The sequence below is a fragment of the Chiroxiphia lanceolata genome, chromosome 1 (assembly GCF_009829145.1).
Source record: "Chiroxiphia lanceolata isolate bChiLan1 chromosome 1, bChiLan1.pri, whole genome shotgun sequence".
NCBI lineage: Eukaryota > Metazoa > Chordata > Aves > Passeriformes > Pipridae > Chiroxiphia > Chiroxiphia lanceolata.
Genome location: NC_045637.1, coordinates 38,732,155 through 38,760,036, shown reverse-complemented (window position 1 = coordinate 38,760,036; position 27,882 = coordinate 38,732,155). Strand labels below are relative to the sequence as shown.

At 38.3% G+C, this 27,882-nt stretch overlaps 1 long non-coding RNA gene across 1 annotated transcript; it reads left to right on the top strand.

Moving 5' to 3' along the window:
- The first annotated feature begins 915 nt into the window (after positions 1-915).
- On the top strand, positions 916-27,882 carry LOC116794934. Its single transcript, XR_004359923.1, has 3 exons — positions 916-1,442; positions 12,196-12,264; positions 26,548-27,882. It is a non-coding gene; the product is annotated as an uncharacterized LOC116794934 (long non-coding RNA).

Genomic DNA, 27,882 nt, shown 5'->3' with positions numbered 1-27,882 from the left:
CTCCCCGACCGAGCGCCCGAGCGCGCAGGTTTGAACACATCGCTCTCTCCCGGCTTGCTCCCCCCTTGGCCGGGGTGTGCTCAAAGGAGTGCTCCGGGCAACTCGCACTTCCCGATCGTTTCCTACAGCCACCGTTTTATTCATGTGCAAAGCCCATTCCGTAACAGCAGAGAAAGTGCGGCTCATGCATAAAGCACCAGCTGGCTCAGGCCACAGCGGCAGTAACAATGCAGGAACCCCAGCCCCCTTCCGCGGCAGCGAAAGTCACGCAAAGTGTTCCCGGACCGTAGCACCAAACTCTCGGAACCAGACTCAGGATTTGGGCCGAGCGCGGGTCTCCTCTGTGGTTCCTCCTTCCCCTGGGCTCGGGAACCTAAAACTTAGGTCTGCTCAGGTACTGACCTTATTTGCAGAGGTTTAATCAAGTTACAGAGAAATTGGTAAGGCAGTTGCACAGCTGGGACAGTGTCCGAGCCAATGTTCTGAACCGACTTGTCACCACTATACACACTTTCTGTGCATATAGAGAGATGGTATGTGTATGTAGTCACACACATACAAACACAGATACCCAAACGCGCTCCTGGCACCGGCCAAGTACCGCTTTGACACACGAACTGCGGGGCAGAGTTTTCTGCCGATTTGTGGGGGGCGCGATCTTTCTCATTAACAGCAGCCTTGGAAAATTCAAGTCCCCGCATCAGCATCCCGTCCACGCCGTTCTTCTCCGAAAAGATGTTATGGAAAATGCCTCCCCCACCCACCCCCCCGCTCCAGCCGCCCGCCCCCAGACTACTCCGGGGTGTTTAATTTGGGTGCCTGCGGGGGGAGCCGGTGTGTGTCCCGGCGGCACCGCTCCGCGGCGGACGGCACTGCGCTCCCCAAACCCCGGCAAGTACCGCTGCCCTCCCTCCGCCTCGCCCGGGAACTTGGTGCGCCGCTCGCCAAAGCGCAGCACCCGCTCATGCAACACGCCGCGGACAACACACACACCGACAGCACAGATAAAACACCTCGGACGACACAAAACACGAGTCACCTGTTGGCAATAGTAGGGTTCCAGGGCAGGGGGAAGGTCCCAAACAAGGGCGTATCAGGAGCGGCTGGCAGGCTGAGGAGTGGTGGAATAAAATCTTACGTCCATTTCACTAAAACATCAAGCAAACTCCTTTCCTTTCTTTAGGTCGTTAATGTTGGTGCAAAAAAGGGGTGTGTGTGAGTGTATGTGTGTGTGAGGGAAGGGGGGGGACACACAAGACTGAGAAGGATAAAAAAAGAGGTGCCTGACTTCAGTAGTCAAACACCTTCCCTGCCTCACATCCGTTTGTGGTTTGTAAAGAGAGAGAGAGGAGAGGAAAAAAAAAATCTCTTCCAAAAAAGCACCGGTCCTGCAGATGTCTGCGAGAGAACCCACGAACCCTCCTTCTTCTACGGCAGGGCAGGTAACTTCGAGTACTTATTGTTTCCCCACGCATCGGGCACCGGGGCGCTCGCTCCGGCGTGCCGCTCTTTAATGGGAGTCTCAGAGTTGGTTCGCTTCTCCCTCCCTCCCGCCCTCTCGCTTGCTCCCTCTGTTCTTTTCCCGTTCTTTCTATTTTTTTTATTATTATTGTTGTTGTGATTGTTGTTATATTTTATTTGGTGGGTTTTGGTGGCCGTGTGTTTCGGGTTGCCCTCCACAGTGAGGAGTGCGGCCCTTGGAGTGGGGGGGTGGGGGGATAAAGGGGGAGGCGGCGACAGCGGCCGGGCCCCCGCGTACCCGGGACGTGAGCGGAGCAGACGAGGCGCTGGAATGGCCGCCCCGAACCGCTTGGCTCTGTCGGCTCGGCTCGCTCGGCCCGTCTCGGCGGGCGGCGGCAGGGGACGCACCGCGCTCCGCCGCGGAGCTGCTGCTCCGAGTGTGCCTCACACAAAGGGGCCGGCAAAGGAAGAGCCATTTGCGGCCGCCGGGGACGGGGCTGGGAGTCGCGGAGAGGGGGCGCTGCCGCGCCCGCCATCCCGCCGCCGTCCCCGCCCTTTCCCACCCGCCTTCACCGCCCGGCTCCCGGCGCCGCCCGGCCCCGTCCCGTTACTATGGCATCTCCTCCGCGGTGGGGCCGGGGCCAGGCCGGAGGGCCGGTGGAAGTGGCGTGGGAGAGCGAGGGGTTCACTGGGCCAGCCTCAGGCTGCCAGTGTGGCCGCAGGCAGGTCTCTTGAGGTGCCTGTGTGAGACCCCCGCCCATCTCCACGGCCGTGTTGCAAAGACGTGGTCAGGCTGCCCTGGCAGCCCTCTGAGTTGACTGGTCGAGCTGCCAGCAAAGTCCATAGTCTCCAGTCCCAGCAGAGTGGAAGCCGTTGCCCAGAGTTTGTGGTGGCAGAAGTACGCCTGTGATCCATGTGCATGCCCCGGAAACCAGGAAACAGGCGAAAGTGTAAAGCACCAGTGAAATACCTCGTCAGCCGGGATCTGCCCCATTGATCATGGTGCTCAGGCCTGGCTGTGCTGTGGGCAGTACTGACACAAGGCATAGGATGGGAAACTTGAGGAGATGGGCAAACCGAGAGGGGAGGAAGAGGAAGAGAATGGGGCAGGGAAAATGAAGAGGAGCTCAATTAGCTGCAAACAAGGGTGCTGACAAAGGAAAGTTGGGAATCCAGTGGGATGCGGGAGAGGAATTGATGAGCAAAACAAGGTTTAACAGGCAAAAACAGTGAAAGAAAAGGGTGACTTCAAGACACCATAAGCAATCCCACTGAGTTTCCTGTCTCTGGTAGTTTTAATCAGGACAGAAAGGATGAAAAAGAAGGAATACAGGAAGGACACTGTACTGATCTTAGATAGTGCCCAACAGAGGAATTGTGTTATGAAAAAAAAGGAATGCCTTTCTTTCTTTAAATGAAAACAATTAGTGAGTGCCACAAAAATAAGCTGAGATGATGATGTTTAACACGAATGGTTACATTTATCAATACTCACGAACATTTTCTCCACAAAACAGGTGAAATGTGAAGAACTTTTAAAAAGATTTGTATGCACATTGTCACGCAAAGCTGTCTTCTTGTCACTGAAAAAATAAATACATGGTAAAGATTTCAAGGGGACTCATATTACGGGAGAGAAAATCACAAACTTCAGGTGAAGAAAATCACTGTTTGTGTCAGGATATATGTATGTATACATATTGAGATGTATCATTTGCACCTCACGTATTTTGATATTGTAAAGAGTCTTTCAAGATAATGTTAAATCATGACTTTTTTCCATATCAAACAACCTGCTTTTAATAAAGTGTAGTTATCTGAAAAAAAAAATACATAGTAATGTAAACAAAACTCTAGAGAAAGCAGGTTTGAAACAATATTCTTATTGCAGGATTATTTGGTCAAAAACATTTCTGAAGATTCTTGGTTGTCAGTTCAACACAGTTTAAGTCCTGATGGTAATAAACGTTTTTCTTAAACATGCAATTACAAATGGATCTCAGTTGCTTCTTTTAATAATGTTGAAACCCTTATGGTGTTGGAGAAAAGCTGAAAACATGACCTAGAAAAAGCTCCAGGAAGCAAAGGAAAGACATTAACATATTTAAAAAAAAAAAAAAAAAGCCATCATGATTTTTTGGCAACTGACTCATTATTTTGCAATGTTGGGATTAGACATTTTGAAAGTTAAAAAATCCTAAAAAAGACTTTCCTTTGCAAGAAATGTACTTGACGCCTGACAGATATATCACTGCTGCAAATGGCTGATATGTGGACCATAATTTGACTAAGTGAATGGGAGACAGATTGCAAGCTCCGTATTGAAAAGCTGCTGTTGAGAAACTTGTTATTCATGGACAATGATTAGTTTTAAGCCTGTTGTGGCAAGAGGTGGTAGAGAATGTACCAATTCTAGATGCATTGGTATAGGCACCTGGTGTATGCAGCCACAGCAATGCTAATGCAAACCTGGAGATGTCAATACCAGAATGACTAGAACATCTGATAATGAAAAGCAGAGAATTAGCTTTCTACTTATGTGAAATATTACTGGACTATTACCTTAAGAAAGGCTTCAAGTTCCTAGGAGTCTGTAGGAGTTTACAACTGTACCATTTGCTTTGCACAGCACTTCAAGTTATTTCAGTACTTAATGATGCAGGCCCTGAGAGGTTATAAAATTTTGCTGCTACTTACAGAGATGATTTATCATTGAGATGGTAAAAACACCTGAGATTTGTGGCAGTTATCTGTACAGTTTGTAAAAATTAAAAAGCTATATATATTAATCCGTTAAGCATTCTTTTGTTTTGTAGGGTACATTTTCTCTAGGGTTTCAGAATAAGGTATTTGTGGATAGCAGAACCGAAAATGTTAATACTGTTGTAGGTTTTGCCTCTGTGGACTGAGAAAGCAAGCCCCTTTGCAGGATAATTCAAAGGTATATCAAACTTGGCCACTTTAGCTCACAGAAGTGCATTTTCTAGAAAAAAAAAAAGTTGCAACAGATTTAAAAGAATGAATCAGTTTTAGAAGCTTAGAAGGAAGGAACATTTGTTCAGAAGGGCATTGAGTTTTTAAAGCCATCTGCATTCAAGTGAATATCTCCAAAGTCTTGAAAGAGGTTCCTATACCAGCAGATGAGAACAGTGTCATTGCTTTTCTTGTATAAATAGGAACAAATGCTTTAGGAACATGATCTGTATCTGCCAATAGTAAAAAAAGTTATTCTTTTAAATGCTATCTGCTGGATTAGACTACGTAGTGTGAATATTCTCCATGCAACAGAGAACTCATATGACATTCCTTCCAAACAGCACCGTGGATGCAAGAAGTCTAGATTAGCCAACTGGAAACCTAAGGAAGTCATTAGATAGACAAACCATAAATGGATCAGTAACTTCACTGGGCTGAAAATAGCTGGAGGTAGAGACATGGGGGTAGGGAATGGGGAGAAGTATAGTACACACGCTTGCCCTCAGTTCGGGCTGTCACGCCTAGAGCCATCATTGGAGGGAGAGTACTGGTAGGGCAGACCTTTGGTGTGAACTGTCCAGCCTTTTGCATGTTTGCCATGACGCTGTGCAGTGGTCAGACAATTAGAATTAAAGAAACAAGTAAGTAAGTATGTCTGAGATGACAGGTGATTTTCTTGAGTGCCCTAGTGTCTGACCCAGCTGGTTTGACTAGTATGTTGGGGGACTATCAGCAAGCATACACTCATGTTCTCAGCCAAAGAGATAGAGAAGTATCTTAGTTTAAAAAATAATCTAACCCAACATCTTTTTGTTTTAATCTGACATGTATATACCCGGTTTTATTTGGTATCTCCAGATGTCTGATCATCTATTATAAAGAGCAGACTTCTTGATTTTCCTAGGAAGAAGGAAATGTGAGACTGTAGTGATGGCTTATTATTCATTATATGTAGGCTAGACACCACAAGAATCGCATAATGAGACTGCCTCTTTTTTAAAGAAAAGTTTCTTCTATGTATTTTTAAAACAGCTGGATTGAAAATCATTTTGCTTTTTGTTTTGTGAGCTGTACTTCAGTAGCCCAGAGGAACAGATAAGCTAAAAGGGGACCACTGAGATTTTGCTTAGAAAAGCCCCTCATGCTGAAATTTTTGATTTACTTACTAACTCACAGGACTGTTTATTTTTCAGAACAAAGGTCAATGCTTATCAATTTCTAGATAGTAGTTAATTAAATAATAATAGGATGAAGGGTCTCTCCCTTTTTGTGTGGTTGTCCTGTTTCCTGTTCTTAAACTGGATATGACACTTGGATCTGGGAAGATGCAAAATATAATGATATTAAGATTATAGAATATTTTAAGCAAATTAATCTGGTGTTTTCATCAGAATGAAGTCAAATCCTTTTAGAAACTGATCCATTTTAAGTGTTGACATTCTGTGTGTGCATTTATAAGTGAGCATAAATCAATGTGAAAAAAAGATTTTCAATATGGTATCAAAGCTTAATAGTGCTGATATATATTCAGAGTATTTAAAACAGTTTGTAAGGCTACCTAATAGCGTGTCAAACCAAGTGTTACCAAACATGTAATGAAAGAGGCAGCTATTTTACTATTTTAGTCATTGCTCCTGTCTTGTTTAATTCATTTGTGTTGAAAATGATGGGCCCCAAATTATCACACTTGTATGAAAATAAATTGTTTTCTATAAGGAAGTAAAGATCCCTTTTAAAGTTAAAGAAAGCCCCTGGCTTCCTTTTGGTACAAAGCAGAGAGGAAAGTTGAGCATGGCCATGTCTTCTCATTCCAAACAAATGATACACAGCCAGTTTAACAGCTAGAGGGAAATAGACACATGGGCTGAAGTTGAGCTGTGTTTTGTATCTCAGAAAAGGTTCTTACACGCTCATCTGCCATTGCCCACGTTAGGAATTAAGCACAAAACATCTCACAGAATCAAGAACTTAACCATGAGACAAATACGGAAATGGAAAATTCACCTTGCATATTTGCACCTTTGATCCGTTCCTGTATGTTTCAAAGACACTGGCAGCTGATTCAGTTCGAGTTACCAAATTTAATGTGGCCTTATAGACATACAAAATGTAGGCCAGTCTCAAAAGAAAACATTTTACTGAGCCTTCGAATCAGATTATTTCTCATGGTCAGAAAAATAAAGAAAAACATGAAGTTCCTTTTTTCCTCTTCCTATATTTCCTATCTTATTGAGTGATTTTATATGAGATACGTTGTCCACATGGTATGCAGGAAGGCTCAAAAATACAACACAGTATGATGTATGCTAGTTTTTAGTTGCAAGATATACCCAAGTGCTAAGGTTGCCAATTTTCCACTCTTCAGTCATGAAACATCCAGAAGTATAAGAGATCAGGAATTTTTGGTTTCATGCTGTTTTTTTCTGAATTATACTGTAGGACTGTACTGGGATTTCAGAAACTCAGACTTTTTTGAAGAACAATTTATTTTGCAGTTCGAAAAACTTAAACATTTCTAAATGTCTAAAAACATTTTGTTTTTTCTCCAAAAAGTGAATATTTGTATAAATTGTATAAATGTGTCTTATACAGATGTCTTGATAACGAATCATTATAAATGGTTGATACCATTAAAAATACCTTTCTGTATTTGCAGGTATTTTACAAATGTACATATGAATGTGTTTGCTGAATAGTCAAGAGAAAGAAAACACGGAACAGAGGACTGGTTACAAGCAGAGACAGGACTAGCCTGTAGCACTAGTTTTTCTGTAGCATTCAAAAGGGAATTCCTATCTTCAAGACAGATATCAAGCAGGTAATTAATTGGCTTTCAGTTCAGAACAATGATGTCATCATTCTCCTATTTGATAAACTCCCAAATAGAGCTTAATTGCCCCTGCATGAGCTCTCCTGGCACAAGGAGATCTTTACAGATCTTTACAACGCTCATCTGCCATTGCCCAAGTTAGGAATTAAGCACAAAACATGTCATAGAATCAAGAACTTAAATAACCATGAGAGAAATATGAAAATGGAAAATTCACCTTGCATATTTGCAGTTTGGAGGAGATCTTTACAGATCTCCTCTTTTGAAACCTCTTTTTGTGCTCTGCTGTCCTCAGATGTTTTTTTCTAGGGAAAAGTTTTCATTGTCCTTATATTCACAAGGTCTCTGTGAAGAGATGGATGTTTATTAAATCTCCAAGCAAGGTAGATCTTTCAACAGGAGACTCCCAACTCAATATGTAAAAAAGTGGCCTATGTACCTTCCTTTAGGTGATTTTAATTAGTGCTTCAAGTTCAAAATTACAGATGTTAATAGCGATAGAGAGATCCAAACTCTTGTTCTTTCTGAGTACATATATATATGTACTCAGCAGAGAGTTCACAGAGTAAAAAAAATTATTTTTAGGCCTAGAAGGTATTATAGCTTATATTTTTCTTTTCAGTTTACTTTTTAACTAGAGAAAGTAAAAAGCAAAATGACTTGCTTGAATTCATTCTCCTCCCTTAGAGGGCAATGTTTATCATCAGAAATGTACCACACAGGGGGCACAGTTGGCATTTCAAGTGTAGAAGGTTGTGACTGAGGTATAGCAAAAGGGTGTTGGGAGTTTTCATTAGAGCTTCATGTTGTAGCAAATCAGTCCCATTCACACTTGATAGGCTGATACAGATACGTCATCCACATGTCATCCAGTTTTAAGGAGTGTGATAAACTGTTGGACTGCTGGCTTGAGAACAAAATTTCCTTCTTTGCTGAGACTTCAGCATTTTCTGGTGGATCTCCAGGAACTTCAGATCCCCTTCTTATAACTGTAAGGTTTTTTTCTCTCAATGCAGCTGTCACTCTCAAGTCTAATAAAAACTCTGTCTTCCTTTTCTGGGCTTTCTAGTTTGACAGTTTCTTGCCATAGCTTTGTTCCACAATAAAAATAAAAAACCTCTGTGTGTTAAAGAATTCCTTGGAAAACTGTAAGTGATAGTTGGCATTTACAGAATCACAACGGGTCTGAGTTGGCAGCAATAGGAGATCACCATTTCTCATGGATGAGCTTTTCTTGAAAGTCTGTCTTTTGTGCTGTATAAGGCAGAAATACCTTTTCTGGATGAAGGCTACTACTTTGTGCTTCTCTTACTCTTTAGCAGAGATCATCTACTATTGTTAAATATTATCTGTTTAAGGAATATCTTCATTTCCCTTAATCCATGAAATTCTGTGTCTTGTTCTATGGTATATTAAGCTAAATCTACATCAGTGGTATTATTTTAAAGCCTTATATTATTTTGTTGTGGATTATTTGTTTGAGGATTTTGTATGTTTTACTTATATCACAGTCAAACTGCAAAGATTACTGTTTGTGGATGTCCTCCAAATCATCTTTTTCTACTCTGGCTACCAGAGAGTAATCAACACTGTTTTCTTGTTGGAATGACCGTTGTCCTGGTTTTTTAGCAGTTTACAGGAATACCAGTTGAAGGGAATGAATAGTCTACATTGATTGTTCATCTTTAAAAACAGACTCTTCAGTAGCATGTGTAAGTCTGACGGAGTTGAATATACATGTTAATCAGATTCTACGGAACATGTGGACAGGGAGCCCCAAGCCACATTTGAAACGATTAAGTTTCTAACAATTTGTTGAGTGCATATAAATTTATAAGAGCTTCATGGAGACAATTGACTGGCTGCACAATGCACTGGCAATAATTAAATAAAAACAAAGAATTATTCAAAATAGAACAGAATAAGAAGAAACACACTTGTTCACAGTTGTAGAATGTAGAAAAAAAATACCCATCCTCCTAAGATACCTTTTTCTACTTTCAAGTTTATTGAGAAGACACAATTTGCAATTTGCCCAAGAAGTCAGCAGGCCCAAACTACTGTGCCAGAGGGCAGGAAGAGGTGGTTTCAAAGCTGGAAGCCCCCTGGAGGGATGATATGAAAACATCTTGCTTTCTTTTGAATAAAGTGTGACTTCCACGGATTGTTGTTGTTGTATTCAGGAGGAGGGGAAAAACTCTGTCATGGAAGAAGGTCCCAAGGCGTTAGTTCGGTGTCAACTGTAAGGCTCTGATTGAGTTCACTGGAGAAATATGTAATGGTATTTACATATGTATAAATGGAACTGCATGGGGGGCAGGGAGAGAGCTGAAGCATGTGCTTACACTTGCTGAGAGTCATTTCATCTGCCTGCCTGTCTCCCATGAACATGGGATTTGTAAGTTATGTGTTAAAAAATAGAAGTAAAAATAGTCAGTTGCCGAGTCTAACAATTATGTACTTTTCCTTCATTTTTTTTCAATTTTATGTTTCTATAAACATTTAAAAAATGAAATTATTAAAAAGGAAACAAAACAAAACCAAAGAAACAAACAGACTGTCCAGGGCAGAATTTAACCCACAGAGAGGATGCAAACTGAAAGAACCTTAAAGTAGAAAATACCTTTAAGGTAAAATGAAAGATATTTAAGGAACCTGAGCATTAGTTCATTTCTGCTACAATGCCTAGCCACACTCAGGAGGAGAGTAAAGGGTAGGAAGACACAATATTTCTAAAATTCCATGTCTTTGTGGGTTTAAGTCAGACCCTTAACCTTATTTGAATATAGTATTTTTGTAGTTTAATATATTTCATACTGAATGTATAAAGAAGATTTAATAACTATCTCTTAGCTGTGGTTTATCTCTACTTCAGAGAAAACCAAAATGAGTTTCTAGTGAAATGGCTGAAAGAGCATGCATGGTAAGCCTTCTATCAAATTGTTTCCAGTCTTGCTGATTTGTAAAAGATCTTTTGGAAAGATTCTGGCTTTCCATGTAGAATGTTAAAGTTTGATTCTGTGTCCCAAATTTATAAGACTAACTACATACAGCCAGTACCATCTTCTGATTTTTAAAACTCCTGAGTTTGCTTGCTATCACATGGAATTTGTGCTAGCATTAAATGCAAGTTTCTCTCTCAAAAAAGAAAATTTTATTATAGTGTTTTGCATATTTCTGGCTGTAGTAGCAATTAAATATCTTGGAAGAAACTAATCAAATCCCCAGGCTCCTCTGCCTTTTTGTTTTTCTCTTTCAGAAGTGCGTCACAGATAAAGGACTAACTTTGCGAACAAACTCCGAGAGTAATAAGGACACAAAACGAATAATGCTTATGTAATTAGTCACTAGACTCAAGTGTTCCAGGATAAGATCTGAAGTATCATAGCAGAAATATAAATGGAATACTTAGAGTTGCTGTTGTCAACTATTAAAACTGGAAGTTTTTTTCTGCAGTATTTCAGATTCTCTGCGTGGTTTTGCATCAGGTGTTCCTGGGGAGTTGGATTGCACAAGGGCATTGAACTGCTTTCATCCCACCCCAGAAGCAAACTAGCCCACTGGCACAATTTAAGACAACAGAGGCTGGACCAGTCTGCTTGTGTTTGCAGGCATCTCTTGAAAGTGCTGCAGCTGTTATTCAAATTTTTAATAGATTCAGTTTCCTAACGTTCCAACACAAACATTGGAGCATGGTAAACTTCAGTTGACTGGACATCAGAAGGTGTAAACTAGCAGTGTTCATGCAGTCACTCTCATGGGATTTCTACTGCTGAAAGTTGGGCCTACAGCCCATGTGTATTACTGTATATCTTCCAGCTACTTCCCAGAGCATTCTCCGTACACACCCAAAAAGGCCAGATAATTTCTCCCTTAGCCTAATGGGAAGAAAATTGTGGTGCACACGTTATCACACATAGCTTAAGGGATATACTGCCATAATTCTGCTTTGGAAACATACTCAAATGTGCCTCTGTGCAGTCTGGTGTTTCTGGTTCAGGAGAATCTCTGTGTTTTCTTGAACACTCAAAATCAAGGGTTGAGTTCTGTTTTTTCCTTTTTTACAGTTTGATTTATTTGGGAGTTGTCATTTGTAGCATAAAGAAAGTGTGGTTTTGCAGTAAGTTTCAGCAAATTTAAATCTCTGTTGCTGCTGCTAAAAATGGTGGTACTGCTCTCCTTGCCTCCCTGCTTCAGCTGCATCTTTCTGCTGCATCTTTCTGCTGCCTCCCTTGGGAGAATGAGGTTGCTCCTGGCTTCACGATCAGCTGTGTCAGGAGCCATCTGAAAATTAGTGCGTGGCTCAGATCTCAGGTGGATTGTTTTGGTATTTTTGATCTGACTGACTCTGTGGCAGCATGAGAACTGATGATGAAACAAGAGAAGAGTATTTACCTAGGTCTGAGGCAAGGAGGGAGGGAAGGGTGGAGAGAGTGGGCCTGCCTCTTGGCACAATTCATACTTAGGTTAGCTCAAACCAATAATGAAACTGCACCTAGGAGTCTGCCTCCTAAACTCAGAGGTGAAATGTGCTTCTGGAATTGAGGAAGAGCAAACTGGAAAATTCCAAGGTTGGTTTTTTTTTTTAAGACTTACTTTCTGTGCAGCGTAATATCTGGAGAACTTGAAGCAGAGTCATCATACAGGAAAAATAAATAGGGGTAGGTATTGAGTGGAAACAATAGTAAGAGCTAGACACCTCACATAGATCCAGTTTTCCATTTTTTTTCCATGTAAATCCACTAATTTTCCCTAAAACATTCTTTGGTGAGGAGAATGTTCAAAATACTCTTAGAGACACCAAAAATTATCAAAAAGGTATACACAGTTCCTAAGCTTTGATTGGAATGAAAACTCATAGAAATAAATTTGTTACTTTCTTTCTTTATTTTTTTTTTTTTTAATCGATCCCATCCCTCTTCCTGCAGTTCCTACCTAGATGGGCCCATGAAACCTATGGTACTGGAGATGAGTGATGCCTCTGAGTTATTCGGCATGTGAGTTGGGAAGGGAGCAGGGGGACTGTGAGGGGAAGGGAGGGGGGAATGGGGGAAACAGATGGATCTGAGATTATGCTGCAGCTGAGATTGAAATAAAATTTCACCTTAAAATGGGGTGGCTGCTGCTTCTATGAAACTCTTGGGGATAATTCATCTGCCACTTGATAAATTGGCAGGGTTTCTTTCCAGGTTCTCTCCTCTATTCTCCATGCTTTGTGTGTGTATACATGTGTGTGAAGTATATGTATGTAATTTTCAAGATGCCTGGCCCCTTTTTTCTCCTTGGCTAACTTCTGAAATAGAGCTGTCAGGATGATTCCAGCATTTGGAGCCATATTCTTCCTGACAGAATATAACTCTTCTTCACAGTTTTCCTTTTTTATGGCCTGAAGTCAATGGGAATATTCAATGCAACCTAAGGTCAGGTTCTTGAATTTTAACACAATTTCCCATGAGAATTAGAAGAATGAAAATTCTGTTAAGACAGGGAATAAAAAGTGGAACAGTAATGTAAGGAGTAAAGACTTGTTATGTGGCTTTAAAAAAGCAGCTTGAAGCGGTTTCAGATCTAAGGGGATGAGCTTCATTTAATCTGTCCAGGAATTTAGCACCACTCACAGTGTTACCAGTCATTTTTACAAAATGGTTGAACTCTCATAGCAACTGGCCCTGCTAGCAATCCTGAATTTCAGTAGGCCAGCTGCAAGAAGGTACATCCAATTAAGTAATTTCAAAAATGTGTTGAAATATAGTATATGCAGTCATATAAACCTGTATGATGTGGAAGTTTTTTTTAAATGATGCCATAGTTGTATGGCTATATGTATAGCCCTGGGCTATACAGGAATACAGCTACTCACTTCTAAAATACAGAAAAAAGAGTCAGTTATGAGCTGAACAGGTTTGGCTGGTTCCTTTATTTTTGATCAGTAATATTATTTGATATCTTGGGAGGCAGAGATTGTGAACACTTCAGTCAACAAAAAATTTTGTAATCCTGAAAAGAAATGGTGATGTTCATTTATTTTCTACAAAGGAAGAGGTTTTATGCCTGTGACCACCTCCACAGAGTGGAAATTCACAAGGACCTAGTTTTTTATCTAGGCAAAGTTTCTCACATATAAGTGGAAATTTTAGATCTCTCTAATATCATTTGAACTTTGAAAAATCTAAATTCTCTTGGTTTACATATTTCTGATGTCAAGAGTCTTGGATTTTACATTAGCGAAATAGGACGAGAATGAAGGTGTTGCTATTTAGAAACACTTTGAAGATGTAAGGTGAAGATATAAATCATCAGTTTTATATGAGTTTGGATGTACTAAAATGCAGTGCATTTCATTGGTGGTAAAGCGTCATGTTGATCAATGAAGGATCTGAATATTACATTTAGAGGAGAGTATTTTACTATATGTTCCATTAAGAAAGACAAAATATGCTTTATTCATGTAATATTTCAAGCTCTCCTCACTTCCCCAACTGTCAGCTGTCAAACTTTGTTGCCATCCTTACTAACAGCTGCAAAGTGAGACCATTTCCCCCTTTTTGTGTTTGGAGGCACTTAGCTTTCAATAGTAACCCTATCTATCATGGTTTAAAAACAGGTTTAAATGAAAACTGGCTAAAAATTATATTTTAACTATGATGTAAGATAAATTCCACAGAGTAAAACATGCTATAGGTTAAAAATGTAGAAGCAGTCTCGCCTGTGGCAAGATGAACTACAAAAAATCTGGCTTTATAAATGATGACCAGTCCAGTTACATTTAAGCTTTTTGTGAAAAATCTACTCTATAGGATATTTACAGTACTGAAAGTACCTCTGTAGATTTTGCCCTCTCTCTTAATTTTTTTTGTCTTTCCATAACATTTATTTCATCTTCTGTTTTCAGCTCACTTCATGTTTCCTTGTCTTGCCTCTCCCTCCGTCTCCCCCTCCTCCACACCCTTTCTCTCTTTCTCATATCATCTCAGAGCTGTTAGAAAAAATGCTTCTTCTTTCTGTGTGATGTTCTTCAGCTTTAGCAATTTTCCATTTGACTTCTTTCTCGTTATACTTTTTTTCATTTAATATTTGGGAAGAAAAACCATTCTATTTAAAGTTGAGCCAAATACACCATCACAATGTTTTGGCCCACGTTAGTTTTTCCAGATATAAAGTTTACTTTTTCTTTCCTGTGCTTTCCATTTGACTGTTATTAAAGGAGGAGGGGGGAAAAAGAAGGTCTTAACTTTTACCATCAGGAGTAGGTGTATTTTTACAATTGTCCCTGTTGCTTGTCTCTGGTCTGGTTTGCAGCAGCGTGGAAGCTCTACAGGGTCACACAACCCAGATCTCACAGTAGCGAGACTTGTTTGTGGGAAGACACTGGTCTGGATCTAAAATGGTCACAGTATGTTTTAGGGGGTGATACAATCCAAATGAGTTCTAAAGAGGGAAGTAAATTGTATTAAATACTACAAAAAATTATTAGGACGGTGTGGTGTTGTGTGGGCAAGTGTGGTTATAAGAACTGGTTAGGAGGTAGATGCAAGTGATTTAAAGTAGAGTCCAGGATTTTTGAAATCAGAGAAGCCTTCATCAACAGAGCACCTTCTACTAGTAGAGGCTGTATTTTCAGAGTAAATGAAGACTGAAGAAAACAGTAAGGACTTTTATTTTACCACTGATCTGTGTATATTAGTATAAAAAATATCTCTTTGCATTTAATCCACAACTGTTCTGTCGTAGCTAAATACTTCCTTAGAGTTTGTATAAAAAGGCTAGGTAGAAGTGGACAAAAATGATGATACCACTTATGTTACAACAAAGCTGGCAAATACTGAGATACAACAGCATTTAGACACCATGGTAATAGATGCCTTAGAGATACGTACAAGAGAGACAAACAGAATGAGTCAATGTATTGCCCAATTTGCATAAAATTTTTCATAAAATAACTTGCAGTGTTTGAGAAAGAAAATAAATATTTGGTGTTTAGGTTGCTATGGTTTTGTGGTAGTGAAAAAAGCAAAACTATGAACAAACAGTCTAAGCTACATCATGAGTTTACTAAGCAGTGTCTTCTAAGTAACAAAGTGAATATGAAAAAAGGCTTTAATTATGGAGAGGTTAGATGTGATACCAGCTAGTGTAATGACAGCCTTTCCTGTGCTTTTTGCTTAAAAAGCAGATTTGAACGACTGATTTCAAGAAACTCTGAAAAGGGTTGTGCAGCAAGTGCTGTGAATTTCTGTTTACCTCCTTACTTTTGTCTTACTGCTTTGGACTTTGTGACAGAGCAGGTTTTGTCAGCCTCTGAGAGCATATCCTGCTTTTCCTTTCAGTTGGGATGAACATGTACTCTATTTTACTGTGCTTCTTTTTGAGTCAGAAGCATTTTTAAGAGATTCTTCAATCCAAGGGGGATGAGTGCTTTCCCTTACATGCCCTTCTAGACTAACATCTGGTTTTAGCAGACTACTTAAAACACATGCCTAAGTGCATCCTTAAACACTTTGTTGGTTATATGCCTAGAGGAGTACTGTAGGCATTAAAGAGCAGAATATTCTTAAGTGCTTTTTTCAATAGGGGCCTAAATGGGAATGAAAAGAGAATTATGTGCCTTTTTTTAGTTGGGTGTATTAATTAACCAAGTATATATTTTATTTACTGACATTATCTTTTGTAGTTATGTAACTTTAAAGATTACAGTAAAATACTTTATCCAATTTTGTTTAATGTATATATTTAATATGTACAGTTTTCCTCAGTATAATTCAGCTGCAAAGGTATTGATAAAGAGTAAGTTGTAGCTTCCATTCAGCAGCCATATTTTGCTAGCAAATGAACTTGCAATACTGAAAAAAGGTTTTAGGGGAGATAAAGAAAAAAGAAAATTGACGACTTCATGATAACTTTTTGGAAGGTGCTTCAAGGTCTGAGAATTTTGTGTGCCTTTGCTACGGTGTAATTATTTTTGAATTGTTGTGCCTCGCTGAGAAGGCAATACCCTATTTTTTTCTGTTAGGCGTGAATGAATGAACAAATTTAAGAATTAAGTACCCCAAACAGAATAAACATGCCATTTTGCAGATTATAAAGCATATGGCTCTGATAATGCAGCTCAAGGAAGTCATACTCTTTTCTAATGGGTGAATGGCTTGAAAAGTGTTCTACATCACAATATGGCAAAACTAGTTACTTTATCTAATTTACAGGCCATTTACTAGGGGCAAGAGTAAGAAAATTAAGGATAACTTATCGTATCCACCCCTCTTATGAAAATGCATGGTAGTCTTGTAAGCTGCCATAGGAGGCAGGGGAAGACCCTGAGAACGAATTATAGCAAAATTAAACATCAGAATTACACTAGGGTTACTCAAATTTGGGCTCAATGGAATAGGCACCTGGAATATATTTTTTTTAAATTCTGCTTTACTTTTACTGAAAACTCTCTCAAGAATGGTATATTTTGCCGATATTTTTCCTTTCAGATAACTTTTAATAAAAGGAAACTATTCCCCAAATGCATACTTGTGCAAGCATTTGGAATGCAGTAATTGTATGTTCATTATGACTGAGCAATTTCAGCTGTGGGCAACTGTATAGCAAAAAGTAGAAAAAATTAAATACATCTTTGGAGGTAAATTAAATTGCTCTACCCGAAGAATTGGGATCAGCCTTTTATAATTTGGACATGAGAAAACTGAAATAAAACTAAAAGTTCAATTCATGCTAGTTTCTCCACTGCTTTCAAACGCCTTTGTAAAACGAAATTAAAATGGAGTATAGGGTCTGACATAGTTGACAAATATTTTTCTCTTCATTTTCAACATGTACTCATCAATGTGTACTCATCAAAATTCAACAAAAAGCAATGGTCTGTCTAAGCAGGAATGATCATATTTAGGATAGTCATTTGCATAGTGTATGTCAGTGTATTTGTGCACATCTATGTCTATGGAGACGATTTAGATTTAGGGAAGAGAAAGAGAAAAGGCAATCCTGATAGTATTATTTGTAAAATACCTCTACCCTAAATGATGTTGCACCAACTAAAAGACTTATTAGGTTACATGTGCCTGACTCTCCAGAGTTTTGCATCTCGGCAATAAAATCTGCACAGTCACTTATCGTGTCAAAGGGTAAGTGGTATTTTTTGGGGCATCATTTGGAGAGATGAAAAAAACCCACTACGGTTTGGGAATTTTTAGGTATATAGACATGACCTATGAATGAGTGATCTGCGAGATTACGCATCAAATGTGCTTCAAATGGCAACATAAAAGGCATTTCTGTGTATAAATGTTAGACGTCTCTTTTAAACTTTGAGTTAGTTTTAGTTCTAGCCCTCCCTCAAACGCTTCTGGATGCTTCCAAATGCAATATCACAATGAAAGTCAAAAAAACATAGAGTGGGTTCACAAAGATACAAGACAGTGGATTTTGCAGTTTAGAGGGGTTTGTTTTATTAGCCCGAAGCAATTTGTGTTGCAGGCAGGCCAACCTGTCTTTGCTAACCCTGTAATGTAGTCACATTCAGCAGTCTTCTTGGCTGAAGTCCAATAAAGATATCTGGGGGGGCTTACCATTTTTTTTAAATGGTATGATTTTTCCAGGGAGGACTTTGTTTTTGAGTCTGCAAAAATCAACACTTTTGATTGACTTTAATAATATGAACAGTGCAGTCCTTTGGGAAAGGCCTTTATTTTCCAAAAATCAGGCTGGACTCTTTGGACCTTTTTGCTTGAGTACTGTGAGTACTTATTTTGCCTAATTTCGAAATACCCCAGATGAGCTACAGGATAAGGCCAAGACCACGTGCATCCTGAGTTATCAGTGTCTGCAGTACAGAGACATGTCTTTTTTTGGATGTTGCCAGGAGAAATGCAGTCTTAACCATGCATTAACCATACAGAGCAGCATGGTCTTTATGTCATATTCAAGCACCACTGGCATTCACAAAGTAAGCATTCTTTTCCTCAACTAACTTATATAACCTAGCCTAGTAGCTGTTAGTGGTCTGTTATGTGTGGAAATTTTGCCCTCCAGCACTCCCACGTCAAAAAGTTTCCCAACTAATGGTTTCCTGGGTGTCCAGGGATAAGGGACTGCTAAGGGCTTGGTAATTAGGGCTTCTCTTAGGAAAAGGGAAACTTAATTGTCTTTTGGGCTTAATTAGGTATTTATTTGAAAAATTTACTGTGTTTTTAATCAAGTGCTGAATCCTGGGTCTTTCCTGCTGCAGGATGTAATCCACCTTGCTCACCTTGCTACCATCTGGCTTTCTGTGTGTCTCCTAATGGAAATTGTTGGCAGGAGAGGAGCTGGAAAATACTTCTGCACTGGGCTGTCTTTGGGAGGAAAAAGTGTGTGAGGAAAGACTCACTCTCCTTTAGTTCATGAAAAAAGTGCTTATAAGACTGTATGTTATGACTCTTGGGTGGAAAGAGGTATCTTCCTCTATGTATGCTAACATATCATAATTATATAGATTTACAGACTTCAAAAAGTCCCTTCCCTTTGATATTTCCAGTTTCTCCTAAATGCACTGACTTTCCATGTGCCATTCCTAGCTCTCCTCAAGACTTGAGAAATTTTACATCTTGTTAAGAAATTGTTAAGAAACTTTTTAAGAAATTTTCCATCTAAGTTTGGTGCCAGAAATTTCTATTAAGTGGTAGGCTCTCCCCTCCCCACCCCCAAAAAGAAATTTTATTATGTTAAAAAGTGATTATACAGTACATTACTGGAGTGGGGAAAGACTGAAATTGCTCATTATGCTCATTTTTCAGTATGTGGGTGGACTTTGGTAAAGCAAAATGATTCAAAAGTACTGTTACCAAGAACTCAGCACTAGGGAATCCTGAGGGCAGAGGCACATCTTAAACCCTTTCTTCTTCAGAATTTAAAAGCTTTACTTATATTCAGTTGGGATTCTCTTTTTTTTTTAACTGGATTTGTCTTTAATCTGTCTTAAAAAAAACAGATCACAAGAGAAAGGTTGAGAGTTGAAACAAAAAAATTGAGCAGAGTGATGGGGAAAAGGCCTTAAATTTTTTGAAAATACATCCAAAAGAACCTATTTTTAGTCTGTAAGGTCTGATGCATGTCAGGTGCCTAGGTAAGGGGCACAAAACGGGCCAGTCTAAATTTTTCCTATTGAATATGGAAAGTGATGGTCAACTCCAAATTGCTCACCCCCACCTTCTGGTTTTCTTGGTCCTTCACCACTGATTGGAAGGAAGAACAAATTAGCTTGTCACTTAGGAAACAGGCATTTTACCGAGATTAAAACACTGTCTTTAAAGATCATATTTCCTAAGATATTTTAGTGCTAAAGAATGAAGAAAAAAATACTGATTGGGATTTCCAGATGTTTAACTTCCACTGATTTTCATGGGACAATATGAATGTTTTGAAATCTAATGAGGTTCCTGAATACCTTTGTAAACAAGATCTGCCATCCTGACTTTCACTGAAAACAAATAAAATTAAATATATTAAAAGCTAAGTCATACAAGAAAATCAAAATTTGATGCTTTAAACAGTTCAGTAGCTTTCCAAAATTAATCTTTGCCCTCTCACTTCTTAGTAATTGGATCTTCTTCTTGTTTAAGGTAGTTGGGATGCACCGTAGCATTTTATGAAGAAAAAAATTATTTATGAACATAAATTCAGCAAAGAATTGCTGGTAGTGGGAAAAGTTAGAAATTTAACTTAATTTTTGCCCAACTGCTTATATTCATTTTTTCAGACACCAGAGATTAGGACTGGATTTTTGTTTAATAAAGTTTGCCTGCTGTTATGTTACTGCTATTTCTAAATGGGATGTCTCATTTCTCCTAATATGGAGCTCTACAATTCCATTTTATTGTTCAAGCAAAGTGATCCTTCCTTTACTCTGAGCTCCACTGACTTCAAGAGGGTGTAGTGCCAAGGTGTAAAGGTTTCCATGTAGAGTAATTTGCAGGATTCAGCCTGCATGTGTTTGTCTTTCTTGCAGCTGAAATATGCTATTTATCGTGTAATAACAGCATGAGTAGTTTTTTAGTAGGGTATTACAGAAAGCAAACAGCAGTATGTTCATGTTGAACAGTAAATTGTATAGAGTTACTAATTAACATATGAGAACAAGTACATGGAACACTTATGAACTAATATGGAGAGTGTGTTCTGATAAAGTGATTTTTTTTCTAGGTATGTTACTAACACTTGTATTATTATGCAAATAAGCAAATACTTGTAGAAATCCTGGGAGGTCTTTGATAAAACTTTATTTTGTTCATTATAATAGAGGAAATTAAATAAATGCTAACTTCTGCAATGAGTGAAATAATTTAATTTCAAATATGATAACTGTAAATTTTGCATACATAATAAATGTCTTATTTCTGTATTCAGGCATGATCTTTAAATTTTTAACTAGTTTACTACTGAGTTCAATAATTCCAGAAGTATCATTAGTCACGTGTTACTTGGCTAAAGCAACCATTCCACTACACCTTAAAAATATATTTGGTACATTTACAAAGACAGTAACTTCACATATTGCTTCCTGTTACTGTGATAAAATGTTGATAAATTTAAGTATCCTCTTTGTGGTAAGCATTTTTTGGCTTTCTTTTTTTCAGAATAAAAGAAAAAAAATCTCTATTGATGTGCAATGGAAGCAAGTGTTTTTCCAGTTCAGCAGTTTCTGCTGAATTGTAAACAATTGGTTTGTTTCAAAAGGAGAGTAGCATGGTCTGTAACTCTGACAGCTAGTAGTAGTTTAGTTTACTGCTTCTACCACCTGCCTTCTGACTTAATATTGGAAGCAAGGAGCATGCAATTAAGTATGAGGAAATGAAAATAAATGACACTGTTCATTGCACATTACAAAGTGCCTGGCAGAAAGAATGCAGCTTGCCTGGACCTGATGACCCCAGGGGAAAACATGTCTCATGCCTGGGAAAGTGCCAGTGAATCAGATACTGACCCTGGTTTTGTCTGTTATCAAATGCTTTGGTTTCCTTCTTAGCAATTTGAATCTTTTTTTTTTTTTTTTTGTAATTATAATTGACTTCTGCAAGGAAGGGGATATTAAAGTAAAACATGTAGTGAGTGTGTAGTAGAAGCTACAGGACACCAAACATGCAGGGATATTTTCTTAATAATTTCTTGTGAAAAGTTATTTGGATTACATCCTGAATTGGACCAATCTGAACCAGTTATTAAATTCTGAGTCTTATTCTAGAGGTGAAGAACTTTTTGAAAGATTAATTCCATTTAAGCAGCAATATTGCATTCCATGCAATATTACTGGGTATATAACTCAAACCCTGCCTTCACCCCAGACTCTGAATGCCTAAAACCTGTTTCATTTTAAAATGCCTGTTCTGTGAATGCCATACCTTTTTCCCATATATGGCTCATAGAGTTGTTAGAACATAACATTAATAATTGTTTTTTAGTCATTCACCCTAAATTGTGTAAGCACTTTTACAAAGCTAAGTAAATGCTATCCTGATATTACAGAATAGGAAGAACTGCACCACAGAGAAATCTGAACACGTAGTACATCAAAGAGTAGTTGAAGTGAGATAACCAATTGGGCAAGAACATAAATCATGTTGTTGTGCTACTGAAATCAAATTCGTCTTTTTTTTGGATTAATGTAGGTGGATTACAGATGAATTAACACAGTACATATTACTGTAATGCATTAATTCAGCCACTAATCTCTGATTTAGATGGCCATGTATAAATGCTGAGGAAACTTTCATAATGAAAGCAGAAGCAAGTAGAGACTTTCATGTCTTCACGATCTGGTACAAAACTAGGACTCAGATGAGATATGCCTAAATTTGTAAACTTTCCAGTGAAGCTTAATAGCCAGAGAATGTTAAAAAATAGATAATTTCAGGTAGAAATGCTGCCAAGACTTAGTGGTTTTTAATGATTTCATCTTGAAGTAAAGAGCATCTTGGTAGCTTGATGGGTCTTGTTTTGAGTATTGTTTTTTTCACCCCATAACCCAAAGTAAAACTCAAGGGTGCAAACTCAGGAGGAATTGAAACCTTATAGGGAGTCACAGACCCTCCATGCCAAAACCTCCAACTTTCACACTTCTGGCTGTGTGCAAGTACGTTGATCTTCTCTTTCTCTCTTTAATATTGCATGCACACTGTAGAGGGATTTTTCAGTTTTCAACCACATTTTAGGTAAGTTTCCCATGTTCTAAGAAGGGTGGTCTTCTTTACTTCACTTCTTCATAGGGCTTTTTAGACCCCAATAGAAAAAAAAAGTGTTTTGATGTCAGTCATTCAGTCTCTGCTATTTAGAAAGCATGTCTTTCAGAGATGCTTTCTGTCCATAGTCCTGCACAACTTGAAATATGGTTGACAGCTATATTACCACACTGCAGATTGCAAAGCAATTCACATTCACACTTCTAAGTGCCTCTCCTTTCAAGACTTATGGATGTATGCCAATTACTTGCATTGTGGTATATGGCCTTCTATATGTACTTTATAGAATAGGCCTTTTTTTTTTCATTAAAATCAATGAAGTAAAAGAGCTGTTTTGAAGTGTTTACTAGATGTCAGACAAGGTTAATAATAAAATACTGTAAAATAATGTATAATATGCATCTTCAACATATTTCAGTGTTTATCTTTAAGAAAGCATTTTCTCAATTTAGGATGGAAATTTCTGGGCTAAATTTAAATGTTGAGTAGTGTTAAGTTCAGCTGTCATTGTTTGCTCCCCATTACTGTCTCTGTAAAAAATGAATATATGATTTCATATCCTATTTAGGCAGTGTTTCCAAATGTAATGGACCAGCAGCCATTTAAGGAGCCTAAGGTCCTGTGTTATCAAAACCATCACAGTTATCTCAAATGAAATGGGAAAGAGACAAGATACCCTCCAATGCTATTTTTGCTAGAAAAGTAGTGACTATACCATGTCATAAAGCCTAGTTCTTAGTCACTACATTCACATATTTCATTACAGCAATTCTTTTTCAGACCAGTTAAAGTGGATGATCAGCAGGGATGGTAAAATTACTATGATAAATGAGGCAAGCTGGTAGATTTTAAAAATATAGACCTATGATAAATATTTTAGTGACAACCTAATTTTTGGAGAGAGGATAGAAGAAACAGATGCTTTAAAGACATCTGGGTGAAATATGGACTTAAAAAAATTTAGTCAGTTTAATGAAAGATTGACCTGAAGAGGGAGGAAAGGCATAAAAATGAGTGTATGGTGGTGGAGGGTACATTGCACCTTTCTATTTATTTATTTACTTTTTCAACTATATTATTAAAGTTTCCCTTAGGACTACAGTACCTAGAAGAAAGCAGCAATACAGTTTAAAAATGTCTTGATATTTAGAGGAAAGAGAAGGAATACATGGAAATCACTATCACTGGCTGTTGTCTGTGATTTTTTTGTTCTTGTTAAAAGGGTGTGTTTTACCAGAGTGAGGCAAGTATAAGGTGGGCTAGTTACTTGTTTTTCCGTATAACATTATGTTTTTGTAGCCCAGAGTTCTTATAGGTTGTATTCTCCAAAGGGTAGATGAATTGCATGCAGTGTTTTTCTCTTGAACTGTAGCATATGTGAAAACTCTTAGTCTTGTATCTCAAAGATGGTCTCTAAAATTATGTTCTGTGGTTAGGAAATGTCAGTATGTCCATTATCAAAATAACTTGAAAGAAACTATAGGGAACAGGGACCTAGATATACTGGAGTAATTGCACTAGGTAATTCTCCATAAGTAAGTTTGAAAGTGAAGCAAACTGGTGCCCTTTAAAAGAATATTAGCCTAATTAGTAAGACAGAAAGTTTGCTGGTTAATTTCAAAGTACAGAAGAGAAATTTCTGGATATTAATCATAGTTTTTAAGAATTTCTATACTGGGACACACTTCCCCTTGTCTCTGAAAATAACCCATGAAGGGGACAAGTAGGTTATAGCAAGTTACGGGTTATAGTGTAAGTATGGCACAGTCCTTCTTTTGATATGCTCACGTGCGCTTGGCAGTTGTTTCTGGTCGCCCTAACTGCATTCAGTTCATCTAATCTCTTTCAACATCTATCAAGTGTGTCACAGCAAGAAAGTTTGTCCACTGAAGTGGTGGAACGGAAAAACAGAATCTCACAAGTGAGAACTATTATTGCTTTACTTCACCAAGCTGTAAAGAATCAGCCATGGTTACATAACCCTTTTCTGCAGGGTTTTGGCAGCTCTAAACACCTTCAAATCAGATGATAAAAATCAGCTTAAGTATGCAAAAAGAGGCTGGAAGAAGCATGAAAACAAACAAATGGCAGAAAAATGAAAAAAGTTGCAGTTTATGTTAAAATAATTCAAATTTAGGAAACATTTTAAAGGGCTTGGTAGTTCTTTGCTCAGGCTTTCTCTTGCAGGCCAACCAGATGCTGGAGATGAGGAAAATATGGACAAATAAGATGCCTGAAGTGGTTTAGAATGCACATTACTGCAAGATGTGTTGTTGGGTCTATAGGAAATTACTTGGTAATAGCAGAATGCAGTCAACGGAGATAAATAAATTTCAACTCAGAACTCCTGATGCTAAATTTGAGTTCTGCCCAGATTGCTGGAGAAGCCCTCTCCAGAAAATAAAGAAAATTATGGCACAACAGTGACTTCCACCTGCTGCAGTCCTGAGATAAAATGTGGGTGCCAGGATATTATTTACCAGCTTTTATTAGCTCATTGGTGGCTTCTGTAAAGGTTTTCCAAGAGAACTGCTCTGGAGACTGCTAGCCAGATCTTCAGCTGCTGATAAGAAAAGACAATATAGATGTGAGGAAAACATCAAATTCTCACTTGAAGTCCCTAGTGTCTTTAGCAAGGACCTCCTGCCAGAATATTTTGGGCTAGGTCTTTAATTTGTCTATTTTTGTCCTCTGTTATTAGCCCCAATGACCACAGCAAGTCCAAAACTGTAGTATATTAAAATCCAATGTATCTTAAAATATATGAAAGTGAGCTTATATACTTATCCAGCAGAAACATTGGAGACAGCTCTCTACATTTTTGGTTTAGCTTGAAAGCAGAGACCCAAGTCATCGCTGCTGGTCCAGTGATACAAAATAGAACAAGACCAGCCTTCAAATGTGGATGGTAAAAGTTGGGGATACTGGTGTTTCTTCACAGTGTGCATGTATGTATGGTCTGGTATGATGTCAAGTCTGCCTCAGAACATATCTTGCATTTTTGGTCCCAGAATTGTGTGTAAAGTGAAGTATCTGCTATTGGCAGAATATAGAACAGTCTTGAAAAAATAATGGGAGGTGGTGATTTTTTACAGTGGAAAGGAAAAATCTCTTCAGAAGACAAAAAATGTGATGTATTAGCGTAATAATGTCATCAAAGATCAAGTGTTATAATATTTTATATTTTTCCATTGGTGTTCCATAAACTTAGAACAATAGCAGGTTAATATATCAAATTATACATAAAATCGTCTCACTGTATGTTACTGTTCCATATATTGCTGTTATATCTTCTGAGATTAAGTAAACACAGAATGTAATGTACTGTACATAAATATAACACTACTGAAACATAATAAAAATTTAAAAATAGCTTTTTACCATGAGAACTGTGTCAGAATCTCTTAGTGAAAACATTGGTTAGCTGAAATGAGAAGGCTTTTTTCTTTTCCCAGAAATATACCAATTTCAGCAAAATTGCAGTTTCAAGAATGATTTTCTGGTTAAACCTGAATAAAACTTAGCATACCCAACCAGCCAGTGGATGTATGTGAACCAAGAGAGAACAGAGGTCAGTTTGTTCTTCTGTCTGTTTTACATAAGAGGCTTGAACCTGGATTGTCCATTTAGGTGAATGTCCTCCCTCTTGCTGATAGTTTCAGTTTCCCCCACCGAATGTGCTCCTGTCTTTTAACACATGTAAATGACCATTTGGAAGATAGAGCCTGAGACCTGTTCTAGCATAGCAACCTGGGAACTCAGGGGGAGGAGATGATGTTCATGTTCTCAGAAAACTTTTGCATATTTCCAAAATCAGAGTTCTGACAAATTTGAAAGTACCAAAAAGGACATTTGAAAGATATTAATGTACTCTTGAAAGAGTAATATTTCAATAGGTAAACACTGCAACAGTAATCAACCTCTTTATTTACTGTAAGCTAAGTAACGGTGGGTACCAGAATTCGCATGGCAGAGAGAGAAATGTTGCCCGTGTTTGAAATCTGTGGAGACAGTGACAACTTCTTTTTATGACTAACAAGAGCATGAATCCAATTCTTCTTACAGACTTCTGGAAAAGCACACCCACTAAGCCAGCTGCGGCAGGTCTGCCCGTGCTGTGGACAGCTGAATGTTGGAGCCAATCATTGATCCACCAGTGACAACGAAGAGCTCAGTGCTGCATGGGCTGAAGCCAGCATGAAGCAGAAAAAAATGAAGCCAAGCCCTCATTACGTTCACTTCTGTGGCCTTACATGAGTTTGCCATAATACCTTCTCACCCTGCATATCATTTCTTTATCAGGCAGTCTCCTGAAACATAAATTCTTTGCTTGTCCCCGTGATATAAGATTTTAGTTTATTTAGAATGTTTGACTCTATTTGCAGAGGTGGGATAAAAAAACATTTTATTTGTGCTACGAAGTGAGAGAGTGGAGCAAGCTTCTGCAAGCAGGCTGCTTTGTTGAGTCAAATTTATACTCTCATTTTGAGTGTGGATCTTATACCATTCTTCACTTCACAGGAAAAGATATGCTTTACGCTAATGCATAGTAATCTCTGTACAATCCCAACTCACTTTCTCTGCTTTCAGCCACACCCTAGCGGGAAATTTCTCTTAGAAATTAACATGGGAATTGGCTCTTAACTGCATTTGCAAATATATTTATCAGTTCAGGTTTTTTTTGTACTGGTATGACAAAGAAATTATACTAATAATAATAATAGATCTGTGATAACAGATAAAACCCAGCCACTGAAAACTCCTACGTGTGGACTGTTTACTTTCCTAGTACATTTTGAACATGAATTAAGTTAAATGACTGTTATTTTCAAAACACATTTTAAATTGGAAAAGTGATGAGTGAAAAAAAATAAGGCATTGTGTTTAAAAATCTAGAAGGTGGTGTGTTGTTTTCACCAAATATTAACTATTAAGAGTGAAGTTGGTTATATAGAGTCTTGCAGTATTTTTATGTTTTTGTGATCAGTATAGTAGAGTGGTTGTATATAATAGATAATGCCACTATTTCAGTATGGGTGTCTTACAGAAGCTAAATAAATAAAGAGTGACTTAGCTTCTATTTACCTTGCAGCAGGTGAACAAATAAGGTGACAGTGAAATAAATTATTTTTTCCTGCCAGCTAAGCATGTCGTCAATCCTTCTTACTAAAGTAATGAAGCAGGGAAACAATATTTTGTTTGCTTTTCACTGTGGTGAAGGAGTTTTACATCAAAAAGGAAGATAACACTTCAAATTTAAGGATAGCTGTGGCTTGGTATTACAGTCTGCCTACTAAGTCATGTACTGCTTTCTGTTTTAAAACAATCTGAAATGGCTCTAGACTATCCTGTCATGAATATTGGCTCCTAGAAATTGCTTGCATAACTTGTAAAGAACAC